Source organism: Oncorhynchus gorbuscha, linkage group LG13 (genome assembly GCF_021184085.1).
Source record: "Oncorhynchus gorbuscha isolate QuinsamMale2020 ecotype Even-year linkage group LG13, OgorEven_v1.0, whole genome shotgun sequence".
In the NCBI taxonomy this organism is placed as follows: domain Eukaryota; kingdom Metazoa; phylum Chordata; class Actinopteri; order Salmoniformes; family Salmonidae; genus Oncorhynchus; species Oncorhynchus gorbuscha.
In genome coordinates, this window is record NC_060185.1 from 6,987,645 (window position 1) to 7,009,824 (window position 22,180).

The 22,180-nt window shown below is 48.9% G+C and overlaps 1 protein-coding gene across 1 annotated transcript in view; it reads right to left on the reverse strand.

Moving 5' to 3' along the window:
• The window catches only part of LOC123992476 (syntaxin-1A), a 122,815-nt gene that overhangs the window by 57,625 nt on the left and 43,010 nt on the right, over positions 1-22,180 (reverse strand). The window lies entirely within an intron of this gene.

The following is a 22,180-nucleotide window of genomic DNA, read 5'->3' on the forward strand; positions in this document are numbered from 1 at the left end:
ACGTCTCAGTAATGACAAACACATCTGGATTGGAGCTGTGAACTCACACTTTCAATTGATCCATTTTAGGTAATAAGCTTTAGTGTTAACATGCAGAAAACCCAGGCTTTTACGAGAGCAGAAATCAGTGAAGCAGATATCAGAGCACAAGTCAGAATTGGGACAAGCAACAGTAGCCAGGATGTACATTTCCAGATATCATCAACAGTAATACAATCAGGGCCCGGCAGAGGACAGGGAGAGCTCTGCAATGCTAGATTTATGACATCTGAATGTGCATCAGATGGCAATAAGATCATGATGTACAGCAATTTCATCAGGAAACATGAATACAAAGCTGGCGAGAGGTGGTTAGAATAGGATGGGAGGCCAAAAGTCTGCTTGGCTGGGTCGTGTTTCTGAGGACGCACAGCTCTCGACCTTCACCTCTCCTGAGTCCGTACGGGAGTTGCAGCGATGGGACAAGACTATAACTACCAATTGGGGAGAAAAAGGGGTAAAAAAAAATATATATAAAAAATTTTAACAAGGAAAAAAATGAAAAGAACATCACAAAAAATACAAAAAGAAAACAATCTAAAACAAATGGAAATAAAAAATGTACGCGCAATGATTGGGCTTCTAAAAGAGCTGTCTGACAGATTCTCCAAGCCTCTGTATCTGTACGCTGTGCACCTCATAAATAAGATACATAACGAATATACACAAGTGCCAATTTCATTCGACTAAATTATGCAAATTAACCCATGGGGCGGCAGGGTAGCCTAGTGGTTAGAGCATTGGACTAGTAACTGAAAGGTTGCAAGTTCAAATCCCTGAGCTGACAAGGTACAAAATCTGTCGTTCTGCCCCTGAACAGGCAGTTAACCCACTGTTCCTAGGCCGTCATTGAAAATAAGAATTTGTTCTTAACTGACTTGCCTGGTTAAATAAAGGTAAAATAAAGGTTAAAAAAAAAAAAAAAAAAAAAAAAAACCATAGACTTGTAAGCATAATCGGTCAAATGGATTTACATCAACTGGTATTGCCATCAATGAAGAGGCTAAAAAGCTTTTTTTTTTTTTCTCCCAGACGATTGGCCAGTGCCTGCCAGACAGACACACAGCATGCAGCCAGACAGACAGGCACACAGCATGCAGACAGACAGACAGACAGACACACAGCATGCAGTCAGCCAGCCAGACAGACAGACATGCAGCCAGCCAGACAGACACACATCATGCAGTCAGCCAGACAGACACGCAGCCAGACAGACAGACACACAGCATGCAGTCAGCCAGCCAGACAGACATGCAGTCAGCCAGCCAGACACACAGCATGCAGTCAGCCAGCCAGCCAGACACACAGCATGCAGTCAGCCAGCCAGCCAGACACACAGCATGCAGTCAGCCAGCCAGCCAGCCAGAAAAAGGAGCAGCTGTAACCAGCGCTACTCCCTGTCGTGTCTTTGCTATGCCGGATTAAGTGACATGACATGCTATTCTACAAAACAGCACATAAAAACAATAACGTGCCAAAAACATGGAACAAAAGTCAAGCGCCCAACAATAATCCACATCACAAACAAACAATTACACACAAAGACATGGAGGGGAAACAGAGGACTAAATGCATGCTGCAATTAGGGAATGAAAACCAGGTGTGTAATGGAACAAGACAAAACAAATGGATGTATGAGAAATGAAGTGGCGATGGCTAGGAAGCCGGTGACGTCGATCGCCGAACGAACAAGGAGAGGAGCCGACTTCGGCGGAAGTCGTGACAACATAATGATGGTCACTATGGCCAAACGGTTCTATTTTTGTTTCATCAGAACAGAGGATATTTCTCCCCCAAAAATATTATCTTTGTCCCCATGTGCAGTTGCAAACCGTAGTCTGGCTTTTTTTATGGCGGTTTTGGAGCAGTGGCTTCTTCCTTGCTGAGCGGCCTTTCAGGTTATATCAATATAGGACTCGTTTTACTGTGGATATAGATATTTTGTACCTGTTTCCTCCAGTATCTTCACAAGGTCCTTATTGTTCTGGGATTGATTTGCACTTTTCGCACCAAAGTACGTTCATCTCTGGGAGACAGAACGCTTCTCCTTCCTGAGCAGTATGACGGATGCGTGGTCCCATGGTGTTTATATTCGCGTACTATTGTTTGTACAGATGAACGTGGTACCTTCAGGCGTTTGTAAATTGCTCCCAAGAATGAACCAGCCTTGTGGAGGTCTACAATGTTTTTTCTGAGGTCTTGGCTGATTTCTTTTGATTTTCCCAGGATGTCAAGCAAAGAGGCACTGAGTTTGAAGGAAGGCCTTGAAATACATCCACAGGTACACCTCCAATTGACTCAAATGATGTCAATTAGCCTATCAGAAGCGTCTAAAGCCATGACAATTTCTGGAATTTTCCAAGCAGTTTAAAGGCACAGTCAATTTAGTGTATGTAAACTTCTGACACACTGGAATTGAGACACAGTTAATTAAGTGAAATAATCTGTCTGTAAACAATTGTTGGAAAAATGACTTGTGTCATGCACAAAGTAGATGTCCTAACCGACTTGCCAAAACTATAGTTTGTTAACAAGACATTTGTGGAGTGGTTGAGAAATTAGTTTTAATGACTCCAATCTAAGTGTATTTAAACTTCCGACTTCAACTGTACATTCCTCTTCAGGTGTGTTTTCTGCTTTGCCCAACAGGGGGAGCTGGTGAACAACATTGAGCAGAACGTGTGTAACACCCAGGACTATGTGGAACAGGCCAGAGACAACTACAAGGCTGCCGTCAGCATGCAGAAGGGCGGCCACAGAGTGAGACCCAACAACACACAGTCTATGGACATACTCTCATACAACCCTCCCTCTCTTCCTTTTCTCCTGTCTGTCTACTCTTCCCTCTCTTCCTCTGCCCTGTCTGTCTACTCTTCCCTCTCTTCCTCTGCTCTCTCTTCCTCTACTCTGTCTGTCTACTCTTCCCTCTCTTCCTCTGCCCTGTCTGTCTACTCTTCCCTCTCTTCCTTTTCTCCTGTCTGTCTACTCTTCCCTCTCTTCCTCTGCCCTGTCTGTCTACTCTTCCCTCTCTTCCTCTACCCTGTCTGTCTACTCTTCCCTCTCTTCCTTTTCTCCTGTCTGTCTACTCTTCCCTCTCTTCCTTCTCTCCTGTCTGTCTACTCTTCCCTCTCTTCCTTTTCTCCTGTCTGTCTACTCTTCCCTCTCTTCCTTTTCTCCTGTCTGTCTACTCTTCCCTCTCTTCCTTTTCTCCTGTCTGTCTACTCTTCCCTCTCTTCCTTTTCTCCTGTCTGTCTACTCTTCCCTCTCTTCCTTTTCTCCTGTCTGTCTTCCCTCTCTTCCTCTTCCTCTCTTCCTTTTCTCCTGCCTGTCTTCTTCCCTCTCTTTCTCCTGTCTGTCTACTCTTCCCTCTCTTCCTTTTCTCCTGCCTGTCTTCTCTTCCCTCTCTTCCTCTGCCCTGTCTGTCTACTCTTCCCTCTCTTCCTTTTCTCCTGTCTGTCTACTCTTCCCTCTCTTCCTTTTCTCCTGTCTGTCTACTCTTCCCTCTCTTCCTTTTCACCTGTCTGTCTACTCTTCCCTCTTCCTTTTCTCCTGTCTGTCTACTCTTCCCTCTCTTCCTTTTCTCCTGTCTGTCTACTCTTCCCTCTCTTCCTTTTCTCCTGCCTGTCTTCTCTTCCCTCTCTTCCTCTGCCCTGTCTGTCTACTCTTCCCTCTCTTCCTTTTCTCCTGTCTGTCTACTCTTCCCTCTCTTCCTTTTCTCCTGTCTGTCTACTCTTCCCTCTCTTCCTTTTCACCTGTCTGTCTACTCTTCCCTCTTCCTTTTCTCCTGTCTGTCTACTCTTCCCTCTCTTCCTTTTCTCCTGTCTGTCTTCTCTTCCCTCTCTTCCTTTTCTCCTGTCTGTCTACTCTTCCCTCTCTTCCTTTTCTCCTGTCTGTCTACTCTTCCCTCTCTTCCTTTTCTCCTGTCTGTCTACTCTTCCCTCTCTTCCTTTTCACCTGTCTGTCTACTCTTCCCTCTCTTCCTTTTCTCCTGTCTGTCTTCTCTTCCCTCTCTTCCTCTTCTCCTGTCTGTCTTCTCTTCCCTCTTCCTCTGCCCTGTCTGTCTACTCTTCCCTCTCTTCCTTTTCTCCTGTCTGTCTACTCTTCCCTCTCTTCCTTTTCTCCTGTCTGTCTACTCTTCCCTCTCTTCCTTTTCACCTGTCTGTCTACTCTTCCCTCTTCCTTTTCTCCTGTCTGTCTACTCTTCCCTCTCTTCCTTTTCTCCTGTCTGTCTTCTCTTCCCTCTCTTCCTTTTCTCCTGTCTGTCTACTCTTCCCTCTCTTCCTTTTCTCCTGTCTGTCTACTCTTCCCTCTCTTCCTTTTCTCCTGTCTGTCTACTCTTCCCTCTCTTCCTTTTCACCTGTCTGTCTACTCTTCCCTCTCTTCCTTTTCTCCTGTCTGTCTTCTCTTCCCTCTCTTCCTTTTCTCCTGTCTGTCTTCTCTTCCCTCTTCCTCTGCCCTGTCTGTCTACTCTTCCCTCTCTTCCTTTTCTCCTGTCTGTCTTCTCTTCCCTCTTCCTCTGCCCTGTCTGTCTACTCTTCCCTCTCTTCCTTTTCTCCTGTCTGTCTTCTCTTCCCTCTCTTCCTTTTCTCCTGTCTGTCTACTCTTCCCTCTCTTCCTCTATATCCTCCTTCCTACCATGTTTTCGCCCTCCTCTTCCTCCACTGGAATTGTGATACAATGAATTATGTGAAATAATCTGGCTGTACAACAATTGTTGGTAAAATGACTTGTGTCATGCACAAACTAGATGTCCTAACCGACTTGCCAAAACTATAGTTTGTGGAGTGGTTGAAAAATGAGATTTAATGACTCCTGTACATTTCCGACTTCAACTGTACATGGCTTTAACCAGCACTTGTCCCAATTAATCAGCCTCACCGTTAGAGAGATACAAGACCAGACAGAAAGGCAAAGAGAGGAGGGCGGCATCCCAAATCAAACCCTATTCCCTATGTAGTGCACTACAAAAGTGCTCCACTATACAGGGAAAAGGATGTCATTTGGGACGCAAACCGAGGATTGACAAGATGAGGGAGGAGTATTGGTGACAGCAGCACAGCGTTTCAACATGCTCGTCCCACTCCTCCCCTGACAGCGTCTTACTACGGTATATCATTATTTTGGGATATATTGAAATTCGTTGTTGCATTTCATAAGGTCTGTTCAATAAAACATGTTGCAGCAACGCATACCTTAAGGTTGGTTATGTAAAACGCTTACGACAGCCTAAAGTATTCTCTATAACAGAGCGTTCTGTTAAGTCAGGCTTACAACAGCTCTATGACAGAGTGTTCTGTTTAGTCAGGCTTACGACAGCTCTATGATAGATCGATCTGTTAAGTCAGGCTTACGACAGCTCTATGATAGAGCGATCTGTTAAGTCAGGCTTACGACAGCTCTATGATAGAGCGATCTGTTAAGTCAGGCTTACGACAGCTCTATGATAGAGCGATCTGTTAAGTCAGGCTTACGACAGCTCTATGATAGAGCGTTCTGTTAAGTCAGGCTTACGACAGCTCTATGACAGAGCGATCTGTTAAGTCAGGCTTACGACAGCTCTATGACAGAGCGATCTGTTAAGTCAGGCTTACGACAGCTCTATGACAGAGAGTCCTGTTAAGTCAGGCTTACGACAGCTCTATGACAGAGCGTTCTGTTAAGTCAGGCTTACGACAGCTCTATGATAAAGCGATCTGTTAAGTCAGGCTTACGACAGCTCTATGATAGAGCGATCTGTTAAGTCAGGCTTACGACAGCTCTATGATAGAGCGATCTGTTAAGTCAGGCTTACGACAGCTCTATGATAGAGCGTTCTGTTAAGTCAGGCTTACGACAGCTCTATGACAGAGCGATCTGTTAAGTCAGGCTTACGACAGCTCTATGACAGAGCGATCTGTTAAGTCAGGCTTACGACAGCTCTATGACAGAGTGATCTGTTAAGTCAGGCTTACGACAGCTCTATGACAGCGTTCTGTTAAGTCAGGCTTACGACAGCTCTATGACAGAGCGTTCTGTTAAGTCAGGCTTACGACAGCTCTATGACAGAGCGTTCTGTTAAGTCAGGCTTACGACAGCTCTATGACAGAGCGTTCTGTTAAGTCAGGCTTACGACAGCTCTATGATAGAGCGATCTGTTAAGTCAGGCTTACGACAGCTCTATGATAGAGCGATCTGTTAAGTCAGGCTTACGACAGCTCTATGACAGAGCGTTCTGTTAAGTTAGGCTTACGACAGCTCTATAACAGAGGATTGAAGTCCTACAGGATGTGATGACATGCTTTTGCCTGAAAATCACCATCCTCTCAGTGCCAACAGCAGGCACCTCAGAGCTCAACTGTTTAGACCGTCTCTGTCATCACAGCCCAGTCCTAATTATGTTTGACTCAACTCCTGGCTCTCACATGCACCTCTCACTCTCTCTCTCTCTCTCTCTCTCTCTCTCTCTCTCTCTCTCTCTCTCTCTCTCTCTCTCTCTCTCTCTCTCTCTCTCTCTCTCTCTCTCTCTCTCTCCCTCTCTCTCTCTCTCTCTCTCTCTCTCTCTCTCTCTCTCTCTCTCTCTCTCTCTCTCTCTCTCTCTCTCTCTCTCTCTCTCTCTCTCTCTCTCTCTCTCTCTCTCTCTCTCCCCCTCTCTCTCTCTCTCTCTCTCTCTCTCTCTCTCTCTCTCTCTCTCTCTCTCTCTCCTCTCTCTCTCTCTCTCTCGTCATAGCAGTCAAGTATTTGATACACTGCCGATTTTGCAGGTTTTCCTACTTACAAAGCATGTAGAGGTCTGTAATTTTTATCAAAGGTGCACTTCAACTGTGAGAGACGGAATCTAAAACAAAAATCCAGAAAATCACATTGTATGATTTTTAAGTAATTAATTAGCATTTTATTGCATGACATAAGTATTTGATACATCAGAAAAGCAGAACTTAATATTTGGTACAGAAACCTTTGTTTGCAATTAAAGAGATCACACGTTTCCTGTAGTTCTTGATCAGGTTTGCACAAACTGCAGCAGGGATTTTGGCCCACTCCTCCATACAGACCTTCTCCAGATCCTTCAGGTTTCGGGGCTGTCGCTGGGCAATACGGACTTTCAGCTCCCTCCAAAGATTTTCTATTGGGTTCAGTACTGGAGACTGGCTGGGCCACTCCGGGACCTTGCGATGCTTCTTATGGAGCCACTCCTTAGTTGCCCTTGGCTGTGTGTTTCGGGTCGTTCTCATGCTAGAAAGACCCAGCCACGACCCATCTTCAATGCTCTTACTGAGGGAAGTAAGATTGTTGGCCAAAATCTTGCGATACATGGCCCCATCCATCCTCCCCTCAATATGGTGCAGTTGTCCTGTCCCCTTTGCATAAAAGCATCCCCAAAGAATAATGTTTCCACCTCCATGCTTCACGGTTGGGATGGTGTTCTTGGGGTTGTACTCATCCTTCTTCTTCCTCCAAACACGGCGAGTGGAGTTTAGACCAAAAAGCTCTATTTTTGTCTTATCAGACCACATGACCTTCTCCCATTCCTCCTCTGGATCATCCAGATGGTCATTGGCAAACTTCAGACGGGCCTGGACATGCGCTGGCTTGAGCAGGGGGACCTTGCGTGCGTTGCAGGATTTTAATTCATGACGGCGTATTGTGTTACTAATGGTTTTCTTTGAGACTGTGGTCCCAGCTCTCTTCAGGTCATTGACCAGGTCCTGCCGTGTAGTTCTGGGCTGATCCCTCACCTTCCTTATGATCATTGATGCCCCACGAGGTGAGATCTTGCATGGAGCCACAGACCGAGGATGATTGACTGTCATCTTGAACTTCTTCCATTTTCTAATAATTGCGCCAAGAGTTGTTGCCTTCTCACCAAGCTGCTTGCCTATTGTCCTGTAGCCCATCCCAACCATGTACAATTTTATCCCTGATGTCCTTACACAGCTCTCTGGTCTTGGCCATTGTGGAGAGGTTGGAGTCTGTTTGATTGAGTGTGTGGACAGGTTACCTGTCTTTTATACAGGTAACGAGTTCAAACAGGTGCAGTTAATACAGGTCATGAGTGGAGAACAGGAGGACTTCTTAAAGAAAAACTAACAGGTCTGTGAGAGCCGGAATTCTTACTGGTTGGTAGGTGATCAAATACTTATGTCATGCAATAACATGCAAATTAATGACTTAAAAATCATACAATGTGATTTTCTGGATTTTTGTTTTAGAATCCGTCTCTCACACATGAAGTGTACCTATGATAAAAAATTACAGACCTCTACATGCTTTGTAAGCAGGAAAACCTGCAAAACCGGCAGTGTATCAAATACTTGTTCTCCACACTGTATATATCTTTTTATATATTTTTCTTTCTTTCTTTCTAGCTCGAAAAGCTCTCGCCAGTTCATACAACGCGTTTCAAACCAGAGCATACCGGACCTATTTTTCTCTCCATATCCCCGGATTGCTACCGCAAACTCTGAACGTTTTCATCTGGATCATGGCAGCTAGCTAACTACTCCTGGCTAACGTTTCCATCCCGGCGCAAGCACCAACTAGCGCATGCTAGACCCATCTCCCGGCTAGGGCTCCTGGGCTACTCCTGAAGCCCAATCCTCGGCTACAATATCCGGACCCCTTCCACTGCCGGTACGGGGCACGGAACCCCGCCGATCCTTCACGACTGGAATACCGACATAATCTGCCCGAGGCTCCCAACAGGCCCCTCAGGTGCAACGTCCCCTGAAGGCCCATTCTGCTAACCGCGGCCTGCTAGCTATCTATAGCATATTGGACTGTTAGCTGATCCATCGGCCAGTTACTTGGACCACTATACCCATTTTGCCAATTGGACTTGGACCCTTCTGCTACTTGAAACCCTACTAATTTCACGACTGGTCTATCGATGTCACCGCACGAGGAGACAAAAACAGACTTCCCCCCTCCGCGACGTCCCTCTAAGGCCCTTATGCTAGTCCCAGCCTGCTAACTGCTAGCTTGCTAGCCCCAGTCTGCTAACTGCCTCAATCACCGTGTCCCCAGACAGCCCAACCACTCACTGGACTCATACGATCACTTGGCTATGCATGCCTCTCCCTAATATCAACATGCCTTCTATGCATTCTAAATTACCTCCCATTTGGAAAAGGAAAATGCAATAAATATTTACTCTGAGCTGCGCTTCGGTAGGTTGGTGGGTAGATGGAATGCCGTGTTGCCAAACAGAGTCCTTTGAAGAATGTCTCTGGTGGTCAATTGAATACGTTGTAGTAACGTCATTGTGTGAGACGGGATACTCTGTCTGTTCCTTCCCAACCCTCGTTTGCATCTGCTGTTGCTAACTCAATGGCTAGGAGGTATCACTTCTGTAGTGAATAAGAGTTCAAAGTTCATACTATTCGCAACCAAAGCTCAAACTGATGTTGTCTTCGTTCTGTAGTTATTATCTGAATCATTCTGACATCGGACCATCGTCCTCACATCCTCGGAACAGGAGGTTATATTGTCAGCAAGGGCTTATATAGGAAGGGAGAGGAGGGCGTGTTTGAAAAGTTTTATAGCCCATGTCCGTTCACAGGGAAGGGCCACTGATTGAGCAGAGCACTATCTTATGAGAACCCAAATCTCACATTTTAGAAGCTAAAATCACATTTCATCCCAACACTAATAATTTCATATTCAAACATTTAAATTGAACAACAATTCCATGTGAATCCGATAACTCTGATGTGTAGACTTTCCACTGTAGAGTTTATGTCATCTTATCATTGATGAGAATGTCTCAGATGACAACCGAACTGAAATCATATTCATTAAGTACCACCGCAAATGTTCAATTGTTCGGATTACCAGAATATAGTTCATTTCCCCCCACCTTCTGATGTTCCCAGAATCTCTATGTTAACCAAGGGTTTTGCAAATGTAACATCAGTAGGGTAGAGAGAGAAAAGGGGGGAAGAGGTATTTATGACTGTCATAAACCTACCCCAAGGCCAACGTCATGACAACGGGCACCCTCATAGATATCATCCTAACAAACTCGCCCTCCAAATACACCTCTGCTGTTTTCAACCAAGATCTCAGCGATCACTGCCTCACTTCCTGCATCCGTAATGGGTCTGTGGTCAAACGACCACCCCTCATCAGTGTCAAACGCTCCCTTAAAAACAGCAAACAGGCCTTTCTAATCGACCTGGCCGGGGTATCCTGGAATGACATTGACCTCATCCTGTCAGTAGAGGATGCCTGGCTATTCTTTAAAAGTGCCTTCCTCGCCATCTTAAATAAGCATGCTCCATTCAAAAAATGTAGAACTATGAATAGATACAGTCCTTGGTTCACTCCAGACCTGTCTGCCCTTGACCAGCACAAAAACATCATGTGGCATTCTGTATTAGCATCGAATAGCCCCCGTGATATGCAACTTTTCAGGGAAGTTAGGAACCAATATACACAGGCAGCTAGGAAAGCGAAGGCTAGCTTTTAAAAAGCAGAAACTTGCATCCTATAGTACAAACTCAAAAACGTTTTGGGACACTGTAAAGTCCATGGAGAATAAGAGCACCTCCTCCCAGCTGCCCACTGCTCTGAGGCTAGGAAACACTGTCAGTACCGATAAATCCACAATAATTGAGAATTTCAATAAGCATTTTTCTACGGCTGGCCATCCTTTCCACCTGGCTACCCCAACCCCGGTCAACAGCCCTGCGCTTCCCACAGCAACTCGCCCAAACCTCACCCACTTCTCCTTTACCCAAATTCAGATAGCTGATGTTCTGAAAGAGCTGAAAAATCTGGACCCCTACAAATTAGCCGGGTTAGACAATCTGGATCCTCTCTTTCAAAAATGATCCAGTAGCAGTAGCCTGGTCCCAGTAAGAGTAGCCTGGTCCCAGTAGCAGTACAGTAGCCTGGTCCCAGTAGCAGTAGCCTGGTCCCAGTAAGAGTAGCCTGGTCCCAGTAGCAGTAGCTTGGTCCCAGTAGCAGTACAGTAGCCTGGTCCCAGTAGCAGTAGCTTGGTCCCAGTAGCAGTACAGTAGCCTGGTCCCAGTAGCAGTACAGTAGCCTGGTCCCAGTAGCAGTAGCCTGGTCCCAGTAAGAGTAGCCTGGTCCCAGTAGCAGTACAGTAGCCTGGTCCCAGTAGCAGTAGCCTGGTCCCAGCAGCAGTAGCCTGGTCCCAGCAGCAGTAGCCTGGTCCCAGTAGCAGTAGCCTGGTCCCAGGAGCAGTAGCCTGGTCCCAGGAGCAGTAGCTTGGTCCCAGATCTGCTTGTACTTTTGCCTCGTCCATTGTCATTGTCAAGCTCAATACAATGTTTTGCATGACAATTCCATAAAGAGTTGGCAAGAGAGCGGAAACAGACTGGGAGCCTGTGCGGTTTATGAGGAGAGGCTTAGGGCTGGCACCCAGGCTATATTAAAGAGATTAGAAACAGACTGGCACCCAGGCTATATTAATTAAATAGACTAGAAACAGACTGGCAGCCTGTGGGGTTTATGAGGAGAGGCTTAGGGCTGGCACCCAGGCTATATTTAAGAGATTAGAAACAGACTGGCACCCAGGCTATATTAATTAAATAGACTAGAAACAGACTGGCAGCCTGTGGGGTTTATGAGGAGAGGCTTAGTGCTGGCACCCAGGCTATATTTAAGAGATTAGAAACAGACTGGCACCCAGGCTATATTAAAGAGACTAGAAACAGACTGGCAGCCTATGGGGTTCATGAAGAGAGGCTTAGGGCTGGCACCCAGGCTATATTAAAAAGAGATTAGAAACATACTGGCACCCAGGCTATGTTAAAGAGAATAGAAACAGACTGGCGCCCAGGCTATATTAGACTAAAAACAGATTGGCAGCCTATGGGGTTTATGAAGAGAGGTTTGGGGCTGGCACCCAGGCTATATAAAAGAGACTAGAAACAGACTGGCACCCAGGCTATATTAAAGAGACTAGAAACAGACTGGCACCCAGGCTATATTAGACTAGAAACAGATAGGCAGCCTATGGGGTTTATGAAGAGAGGCTTAGGGCTGGCACCCAGGCTATATTAAAGAGACTAGAAACATACTGGCACCCAGGCTATATTAAAGAGACTAGAAACAGACTGGCACCCAAGCTATATTAAAGAGACTAGAAACAGACTGGCACCTAGGCTATATTAAAGAGACTAGAAAGAGACTGGCAGCCTGTGAGGTTTATGAGGAGAGGCTTAGGGCTGGCACCCAGGCTATATTAAAGAGACTAGAAAGAGACTGGCACCCAGGCTACATTAAAGAGACTAGAAACAAACTGGCAGCTTATGTTCTTTAATGAAGTGAGGATCAGTGCTGTTTCCCCCCCCAGTAGCAGCAGAACTAGTGACTGGCACCAGCCAGTCAGCCCTTAATGAGGTCTGGAAATACTCAGGTGTAAAATGGCCTGGGGCCCTCTCTCTGATCTACCAGACTTATCAGGAAGACCTGGCAACTGGAGACGGGTTCTCTTCTCTCCTCCTCCCATCCTCCTTTTCCTCTCCTCCCCTGGGTTAGCCTGTCTCCCAGGCAAACAAACACACACAGGCACACACCAACCCGAGACTTTATCAACCAGTCTCGAAACCTTCCATAAAGCAGGGCTTGGATTTCCAGGGTGGTCTTCAGCAAGACTGCAGTGTTCACCAGTATTGTAGCCTACAGTATGTATAAATGCGGGCTGTGGAACTGTAGTCGTCACGGTGACGCAACAGCGTTACTCATTTCTCTGAAGGAGAGATTTTCTCTATTCTTATGTGAATATCATGCTGTCACTGTCACTTAACCACTCAAGCTTAACATTGTTGTCACCTATCGCCCACCAGGTGCCCTTGGAGAGTTCCTCAACACCTTCATAAGCTAATTTCCTGACAATGGCTCACCGCTCTTCTGAGCGAAAGTGGACGGAAAACTAAACTTCCGTAGGTCTCATCATCCTTCCACTCCCTACTCGCTACCTTCTCGTCCTCTGTATCCGCTGCCGAAGACACTTTCCAACCCTAGGAAACTCTTTTCTCACCTTCTACTCCCTCTTCATTCCTCCTCCTCCTCCACCCCCCCCTCCTCCTCCTCCTCCCTCTTTATTCCTCCTCCACCCCCTCCTCCTCCTCCTCCCTCTTTATTCCTCCTCCACCCCCTCCTCCTCCTCCTCCCTCTTTATTCCTCCTCCACCCCCTCCTCCTTCCTCTTTATTCCTCCACCCCTTCCTCCTTCCTCTTTATTCCTCCACCCCCTCCTCCCCCTTCCTCTTTATTCCCCCACCCCCTCCTCCTCCTTCCTCTTTATTCCTCCACCCCCTCCTCCTCCTTCCTCTTTATTCCTCCACCACCTCCTCCTCCTTCCTCTTTATTCCTCCACCCTCTCCTCCTCCTTCCTCTTTATTCCTCCACCCCCCTCCTTCCTCCTCCTTCCTCTTTATTCCTCCACCCCCCTCCTCCTTCCTCTTTATTCCTCCACCCCCTCCTCCTCCTTCCTCTTTATTCCTCCACCCCTCCCTCTTTATTCCTCCACCCCCTCCTCCTCCTCTCTTTATTCCTCCCCCCCTCCTCCTCCTTCCTCTTTATTCCTCCACCCCCTCCTCCTTCCTCTTTATTCCTCCACCCCCTCCTCCTCCTCCTTTATTCCTCCTCCTCCCCCTCCTTCCTCTTTATTCCTCCACCCCCTCCTCCTCCTTCCTCTTTATTCCTCCACCCCCTCCTCCTCCTTCCTCTTTATTCCTCCACCCCCCCTCCTCCTTCCCTTTATTCCTCCACCCCCTCCTCCTCCTTCCTCTTTATTCCTCCACCCCCTCCTCCTCCTTCCTCTTTTATTCCTCCTCCTCCTTCCTCTTTATTCCTCCACCCCCTCCTCCTCCTTCCTCTTTATTCCTCCACCCCTCCTCCTCCTCCTTCCTCTTTATTCCTCCACCCCCTCCTCCTCCTTCCTCTTTATTCCTCCACCCCCTCCTCCTCCTTCCTCTTTATTCCTCCACCCCCTCCTCATCCTTCCCTTTATTCCTACACCCCCTCCTCCTCCTTCCACTTTATTCCTTTATTCCTCCACCCCCTCCTCCTCCTTCCTCTTTATTCCTCCTCCTCCTCCTTCCTCCTTCCTCTTTATTCCTCCCCCCCCCTCCTCCTTCCTCTTTATTCCTCCACCCCCCTCCTCCTTCCTCTTTATTCCTCCTATTCCTCCTCCTCCTTCCTCTTTATTCCTCCACCCCCCTCCTCCTCCTTCCTCTTTATTCCTCCACCCCCCTCCTCATTCCTCTTTATTCCTCCTACCCCTCCTCCTCCTTCCTCTTTATTCCTCCTCCACCCCCTCCTCCTCCTCCTTCCTCTTTATTCCTCCACCCCCCCTCCTCCTTCCTCTTTATTCCTCCACCCCCTCCTCCTCCTTCCTCTTTATTCCTCCTCCACCCCTCCTCCTCCTCCTTCCTCTTTATTCCTCCACCCCCCCCCTCCTCCTTCCTCTTTATTCCTCCACCCCCTCCCATCCTTCCTCTTTATTCCTCCACCCCCCCTCCTCCTCCTTCCTCTTTATTCCTCCTCCACCCCCTCCTCCTCCTTCCCTCTTTATTCCTCCTCCACCCCTCCTCCTCCTCCTTCCTCTTTATTCCTCCACCCCCCCTCCTCCTCCTCCTTCCTCTTTATTCCTCCTCCACCCCCCTCCTCCTCCTCCTTCCTCTTTATTCCTCCACCCCCTCCTCCTCCTCCTTCCTCTTTATTTCCTCCACCCCCCCTCCTCCTCCTCCTCCTTCCTCTTTATTCCTCCCCCCCTCCTCCTCCTCCTTCCTCTTTATTCCTCCACCCCCTCCTCCTCCTCCTTCCTCTTTATTCCTCCTCCACCCCTCCTCCTCCTCCTTCCTCTTTATTCCTCCACCCCCTCCTCCTCCTCCTTCCTCTTTATTCCTCCTCCACCCCCTCCTCCTCCTCCTTCCTCTTTATTCCTCCACCCCCTCCTCCTCCTCCTTCCTCTTTATTCCTCCACCCCCTCCTCCTCCTCCTTCCTCTTTATTCCTCCACCCCTCCTCCTCCTCCTTCCTCTTTATTCCTCCACCCCCTCCTCCTCCTCCTTCCTCTTTATTCCTCCTCCACCCCCTCCTCCTCCTTCCTCTCTGCTGACGACTTTGTCAACCACTTTGAAAAGAAGGTCGATGACATCCGCTTCTCATTCACTCAGCATATTGAGTGTACTGGTCTCATTCACTCAGCATATTGAGTCCACTGGTCTCATTCACTCAGCCTATTGAGTCCACTGGTCTCATTCACTCAGCCTATTGAGTCCACTGGTCTCATTCACTCAGCCTATTGAGTCCACTGGTCTCATTCACTCAGCCTATTGAGTCCACTGGTCCCCCTCACTCAGAACTAACCTACGCCTTGACCTCATTCTTCCCTCTCTCTCTCCAGTTAAAATCCTGCGACCAGTGAAGTCTGGCAGCCCAACAACGTGCCTACTAGGCCCCACCCCCTCCACCAGACCATCTCTGGAGAGCTTCTCCCATATTCCTCACATCCTTCATCCCTGCCCGCTAGGCCCCACCCCTCCTCCAGACCATCTCTGGAGACCTACTCCCATATTCCTCACATCCTTCATCCCTGACCACTTCATCTTCATCCCCTCTGACTTCAAAATGGCCTTCTAGTTGCTCTCCTCCTCAAGAAACCAACACTCAACTGCTCTGACGTCAAACTACAGTCCGGTATCCCATCTTTCTTTTCTTTCCAAAATACTTGAGCGGGATGTCTCTGACCAACTCTCTCACTATCTGTCTCAGAACGATCTTGTTGACCCTAATCAGTCTGGCTTCAAGAATCACTCAACCGAGACTGCTTTTCTCTGTGTCACGGAGGATCTACGAACTGCTACGAGTTGACTCTCTCTCCTCTGTTCTCATCCTCCTAGATCTATCCTCTGCCTTTGACACCGTGAACCATCAGATCCTCCTCTCCACAGTGCGTCTCAGGCTCCGCCTCCTCTCCACTCTCTCAGTGCGTCTCAGGCTCCGCCTCCTCTCCACTCTCTCAGTGCGTCTCAGGCCCCGGCCTCCTCTCCACTCTCTCAGTGCGTCTCAGGCCCCGGCCTCCTCTCCACTCTCTCAGTGCGTCTCAGGCTCCGCCTCCTCTCCACTCTCTCAGTGCGTCTCAGGCTCCGCCTCCTCTCCACTCTCTCAGTGCGTCTCAGGCTCCGCCTCCTCTCCACTCTCTGTGCGTCTCAGGCTCTGCCTCCTCTCCACTCTCTCAGTGCGTCTCAGGCTCCGCCTCCTTTCCACTCTCTCAGTGCGTCTCAGGCTCTGCCTCCTCTCCACTCTCTCAGTGCGTCTCAGGCCCCGCCTCCTTTCCACTCTCTCAGTGCGTCTCAGGCTCTGCCTCCTCTCCACTCTCTCAGTGCGTCTCAGGCCCCGCCTCCTCTCCACTCTCTCAGTGCGTCTCAGGCTCTGCCTCCTCTCCACTCTCTCAGTGCGTCTCAGGCCAGCCTCCTCTCCACTCTCTCAGTGCGTCTCAGGCTCCGCCTCCTCTCCACTCTCTCAGTGCGTCTCAGGCTCTGCCTCCTCTCCACTCTCTCAGTGCGTCTCAGGCCCCGCCTCCTCTCCACTCTCTCAGTGCGTCTCAGGCTCCGCCTCCTCTCCACTCTCTCAGTGCGTCTCAGGCCCCGCCTCCTTTCCACTTTCTCAGTGCGTCTCAGGCTCTGCCTCCTCTCCACTCTCTCAGTGCGTCTCAGGCCCCGCCTCCTCTCCACTCTCTCAGTGCGTCTCAGGCTCCGCCTCCTCTCCACTCTCTCAGTGCGTCTCAGGCCCCGCCTCCTCTCACTCTCTCAGTGCGTCTCAGGCTCCGCCTCCTCTCCACTCTCTCAGTGCGTCTCAGGCTCCGCCTCCTCTCCATCCTCTCAGGGCTGGGCGTCTCAGGCTCCGCCTCCTCTCTACCTTCTCAGGGCTGGGCGTCTCAGGCTCCGCCTCCTCTCTACCTTCTCAGTGCTGGGCGTCTCAGGCTCCGCCTCCTCTCCACTCTCTCAGGGCTGGGCGTCTCAGGCTCCGCCTCCTCTCCACTCTCTCAGTGCGTCTCAGGCTCCGCCTCCTCTCCATCCTCTCAGTGCTGGGCGTCTCAGGCTCTGCCTCCTCTCTACCTTCTCAGGGCTGGGCGTCTCAGGCTCCGCCTCCTCTCTACCTTCTCAGGGCTGGGCGTCTCAGGCTCCGCCTCCTCTCTACCTTCTCAGTGCTGGGCGTCTCAGGCTCCGCCTCCTCTCCCTCAGTGCTGGGCGTCTCAGGCTCCGCCTCCTCTCCCTCAGTGCTGGGCGTCTCAGGCTCCGCCTCCTCTCCACTCTCTCAGTGCTGGGCGTCTCATGCCCCGCCTCCTCTCCACTCTCTCAGTGCTGGGCGTCTCAGGCTCCGCCTCCTCTCCACTCTCAGTGCTGGGCGTCTCAGGCCCCGCCTCCTCTCCACTCTCAGTGCTGGGCGTCTCAGGCCCCGCCTCCTCTCCACTCTCTCAGTGCTGGGCGTCTCAGGCTCCGCCTCCTCTCCACTCTCGCAGTGCTGGGCGTCTCAGGCCCCGCCTACTCTCCACTCTCTCAGTGCTGGGCGTCTCAGGCTCCGCCTCCTCTCCACTCTCTCAGTGCTGGGCGTCTCAGGCTCCGCCTCCTCTCCCTCAGTGCTGGGCGTCTCAGGCTCCGCCTCCTCTCCACTCTCTCAGTGCTGGGCGTCTCATGCCCCGCCTCCTCTCCACTCTCTCAGTGCTGGGCGTCTCAGGCTCCGCCTCCTCTCCACTCTCTCAGTGCTGGGCGTCTCAGGCCCCGCCTCCTCTCCACTCAGTGCTGGGCGTCTCAGGCTCCGCCTGAGGTTGACTTCAGTCGTCAGTCCGAACGGTGTTTCCTCCGACTCATTGATGCAGCAGGCTTCGGGGGAGGGTTAGGCGAGCGGGTGGTTAAGAGGCGAGGGTTTTGGCGTGTCATGTTTCGGAGGACGTATGACTCGACGTTCGCCGAGCCCGTTGAGGAGTTGCAGCGATGAGACAAGATTGTAAATCACGAAATTGGGGAGAAAAAGGGGATGGGGGGGGCCTTGGTAAAGCAATGTATTAGGGGTGTCAGCAGATGTGTTGAAAACAGTGAAGGAGGCTAATCTTTATTAGGATTTATCCATTAATGTAACATGTCAATAGATATCACACTAATCAAATCAAATCAAATTGTATTTGTCACATACACATGGTTAGCAGATGTTAATGCGAGTGTAGCGAAATGCTTGTGCTTCTAGTTCCGACAATGCAGTGATAACCAACAAAGTAATCTAACTAACAATTCCAAAACTACTGTCTTATACACAGTGTAAGGGGATAAGGAACATGTACATAAGGATATATGAATGAGTGATGGTACAGAGCAGCATACAGTAGATGGTATCGAGTACAGTATATACATATGAGATGAGTGTGTAGACAAAGTAAACAAAGTGGCATAGTTAAAGTGGCTAGTGATACATGTGTTACATAAGGATGCAGTCGATGATGTAGAGTACAGTATATACATATGCATATGAGATGAATAATGTAGGGTAAGTAACATTATATAAGGTAGCATTGTTTAAAGTGGCTAGTGATATATTTACATCATTTCCCATCAATTCCCATTATTAAAATGGCTGGAGTTGGGTCAGTGTCAATGACAGTGTGTTGGCAGCAGCCACTCAATGTTAGTGGTGGCTGTTTAACAGTCTGATGGCCTTGAGATAGAAGCTGTTTTTCAGTCTCTCGGTCCCAGCTTTGATGCACCTGTACTGACCTCGCCTTCTGGATGATAGCGGGGTGAACAGGCAGTGGTTCGGGTGGTTGATGTCCTTGATGATCTTTATGGCCTTCCTGTAACAACGGGTGGTGTAGGTGTCCTGGAGGGCAGGTAGTTTGCCCCCGGTGATGCGTTGTGCAGTCCTCACTACCCTCTGGAGAGCCTTACGGTTGAGGGCGGAGCAGTTGCCGTACCAGGCGGTGATACAGCCCGCCAGGATGCTCTCGATTGTGCATCTGTAGAAGTTTGTGAGTGCTTTTGGTGACAAGCCGAATTTCTTCAGCCTCCTGAGGTTGAATAGGCGCTGCTGCGCCTTCTTCACGACGCTGTCAGTGTGAGTGGACCAATTCAGTTTGTCTGTGATGTGTATGCCGAGGAACTTAAAACTAGCTACCCTCTCCACTACTGTTCCATCGATGTGGATAGGGGGTGTTCCCTCTGCTGTTTCCTGAAGTCCACAATCATCTCCTTAGTTTTGTTGACGTTGAGTGTGAGGTTATTTTCCTGACACCACACTCCGAGGGCCCTCACCTCCTCCCTGTAGGCCGTCTCGTCGTTGTTGGTAATCAAGCCTACCACTGTTGTGTCGTCCGCAAACTTGATGATTGAGTTGGAGGCGTGCGTGGCCACGCAGTCGTGGGTGAACAGGGAGTACAGGAGAGGGCTCAGAACGCACCCTTGTGGGGCCCCGTGTTGAGGATCAGCGGGGAGGAGATGTTGTTGCCTACCCTCACCACCTGGGGGCGGCCCGTCAGGAAGTCCAGTACCCAGTTGCACAGGGCGGGGTCGAGACCCAGGGTCTCGAGCTTGATGACGAGCTTGGAGGGTACTATGGTGTTGAATGCCGAGCTGTAGTCGATGAACAGCATTCTCACATAGGTATTCCTCTTGTCCAGGTGGGTTAGGGCAGTGTGCAGTGTGGTTGAGATTGCATCGTCTGTGGACCTATTTGGGCGGTAAGCAAATTGGAGTGGGTCTAGGGTGTCAGGTAGGGTGGAGGTGATATGGTCCTTGACTAGTCTCTCAAAGCACTTCATGATGACGGAAGTGAGTGCTACGGGGCGGTAGTCGTTTAGCTCAGTTACCTTAGCTTTCTTGGGAACAGGAACAATGGTGGCCCTCTTGAAGCATGTGGGAACAGCAGACTGGTATAGGGATTGATTGAATATGTCCGTAAACACACCGGCCAGCTGGTCTGCGCATGCTCTGAGGGCGCGGCTGGGGATGCCGTCTGGGCCTGCAGCCTTGCGAGCGTTAACACGTTTAAATGTCTTACTCACCTCGGCTGCAGTGAAGGAGAGACTGCATGTTTCCGTTGCAGGCCGTGTCAGTGGCACTGTATTGTCCTCAAAGCGGGCAAAAAAGTTATTTAGTCTGCCTGGGAGCAAGACATCCTGGTCCGTGACTGGGCTGGATTTCATCTTGTAGTCCGTGATTGACTGTAGACCCTGCCACATGCCTCTTGTGTCTGAGCCATTGAATTGAGATTCCACTTTGTCTCTGTACTGACGCTTAGCTTGTTTGATAGCCTTACGGAGGGAATAGCTGCACTGTTTGTATTCAGTCATGTTGCCAGACACCTTGCCCTGATTAAAAGCAGTGGTTCGCGCTTTCAGTTTCACGCGAATGCTGCCATCAATCCACGGTTTCTGGTTAGGGAATGTTTTTATCGTTGCTATGGGAACGACATCTTCGACGCACGTTCTAATGAACTCGCACACAAAATCAGCGTATTCGTCAATATTCCCATCTGACGCAATACGAAACATGTCCCAGTCCACGTGATGGAAGCAGTCTTGGAGTGTAGAGTCAGCTTGGTCTGACCAGCGTTGGACAGACCTCAGCGTGGGAGCCTCTTGTTTTAATTTCTGTCTGTAGGCAGGGATCAGCAAAATGGAGTCGTGGTCAGCTTTTCCGAAAGGGGGGCGGGGCAGGGCCTTATATGCGTCGCGGAAGTTAGAGTAACAATGATCCAAGGTTTTACCACCCCTGGTTGCGCAATCGATATGCTGATAAAATTTAGGGAGTCTTGTTTTCAGATTGGCTTTGTTAAAATCCCCAGCTACAATGAATGCAGCCTCCGGATAAATGTTTTCCAGTTTGCAAAGAGTTAAATAAAGTTCGTTCAGAGCCATCGATGTGTCTGCTTGGGGGGGGGATATATACGGCTGTGATTATAATCGAAGAGAATTCTCTTGGAAGATAATGCGGTCTACATTTAATTGTGAGGAATTCTAAATCAGGTGAACAGAAGGATTTGAGTTCCTGTATGTTTCCTTCATCACACCATGTCCCGTTAGTCATGAGGCATACGCCCCCGCCACTCTTCTTACCAGAAAGATGTTTGTTTCTGTCGGCGCGATGCGTGGAGAAACCCGTTGGCTGCACCGCCCTGGATAGCGTTTTCCCAGTAAGCCATGTTTCCGTAAAGCAGAGAACGTTGCAGTCTCTGATGTCCCTCTGGAATGCCACCCTTGCTCGGATTTCATCAACCTTGTTGTCGAGAGACTGGACATTGGCAAGAAGAATACTGGGAAGTGGTGCGCGATGTGCCCTTTTTCAGAGTCTGACCAGAACACCGCCGCGTTTCCCTCTTTTTCGGAGTCGTTTCCTTGGGTCGCTGCATGCGATCCATTCCGTTGTCCTGTTTGTAAGGCAGAACACAGGATCCGCGTCGCGGAAAACATATTCTTGGTCGTACTGATGGTGAGTTGACGCTGATCTTATATTCAGTAGTTCTTCTCGACTGTATGTAATGAAACCTAAGAAGACCTGGGGTACTAATGTAAGAAATAACACGTAAAAAAAACAAAAAACTGCATAGTTTCCTAGGAACGCGAAGCGAGGCGGCCATCTCAGTCGGCGCCGGAAGGCGTTTAAGACTTTAATCTTAAACAGCAACATGTCCCTCATATCAACACATTTCTGGATGTAAAGGACTATATATATATATATATAAAGTACATACTCTTGCCATAGATTAAAGAACTTAGAGAATGACTGCTAACCGTGAGATGATATATCTGGTTCAACGACACTAATAAATTGGATATAAAAACAACACATTTTGCATTACTGAGGTGTTGGGGGTGTTTAATGAATTTTCCAGCATTGTGTTACTGTGTTGCGTAAATGGTTAGAGTAATCTGTAGGCCACAAATTGTTACTATGAATGGAACTGGTTTAAACTGGTTGGCTCAGGTATCTAAGTCATACACACCGGAGGACATTTAAATAACTGGAAATTATTGGAGGAGAACAAGACTTGCAACAAAACCCTCAGCGGAAATCTAGAACAGCCAAAGACAAACAGTACAGCTGTTTAACAGTAAATTAACGATGGTGAGCCCAAACAATGACTTAAAACACATTGTAATGATGGATCAGGTGACAAGGATATTGTTTTATATTTCGT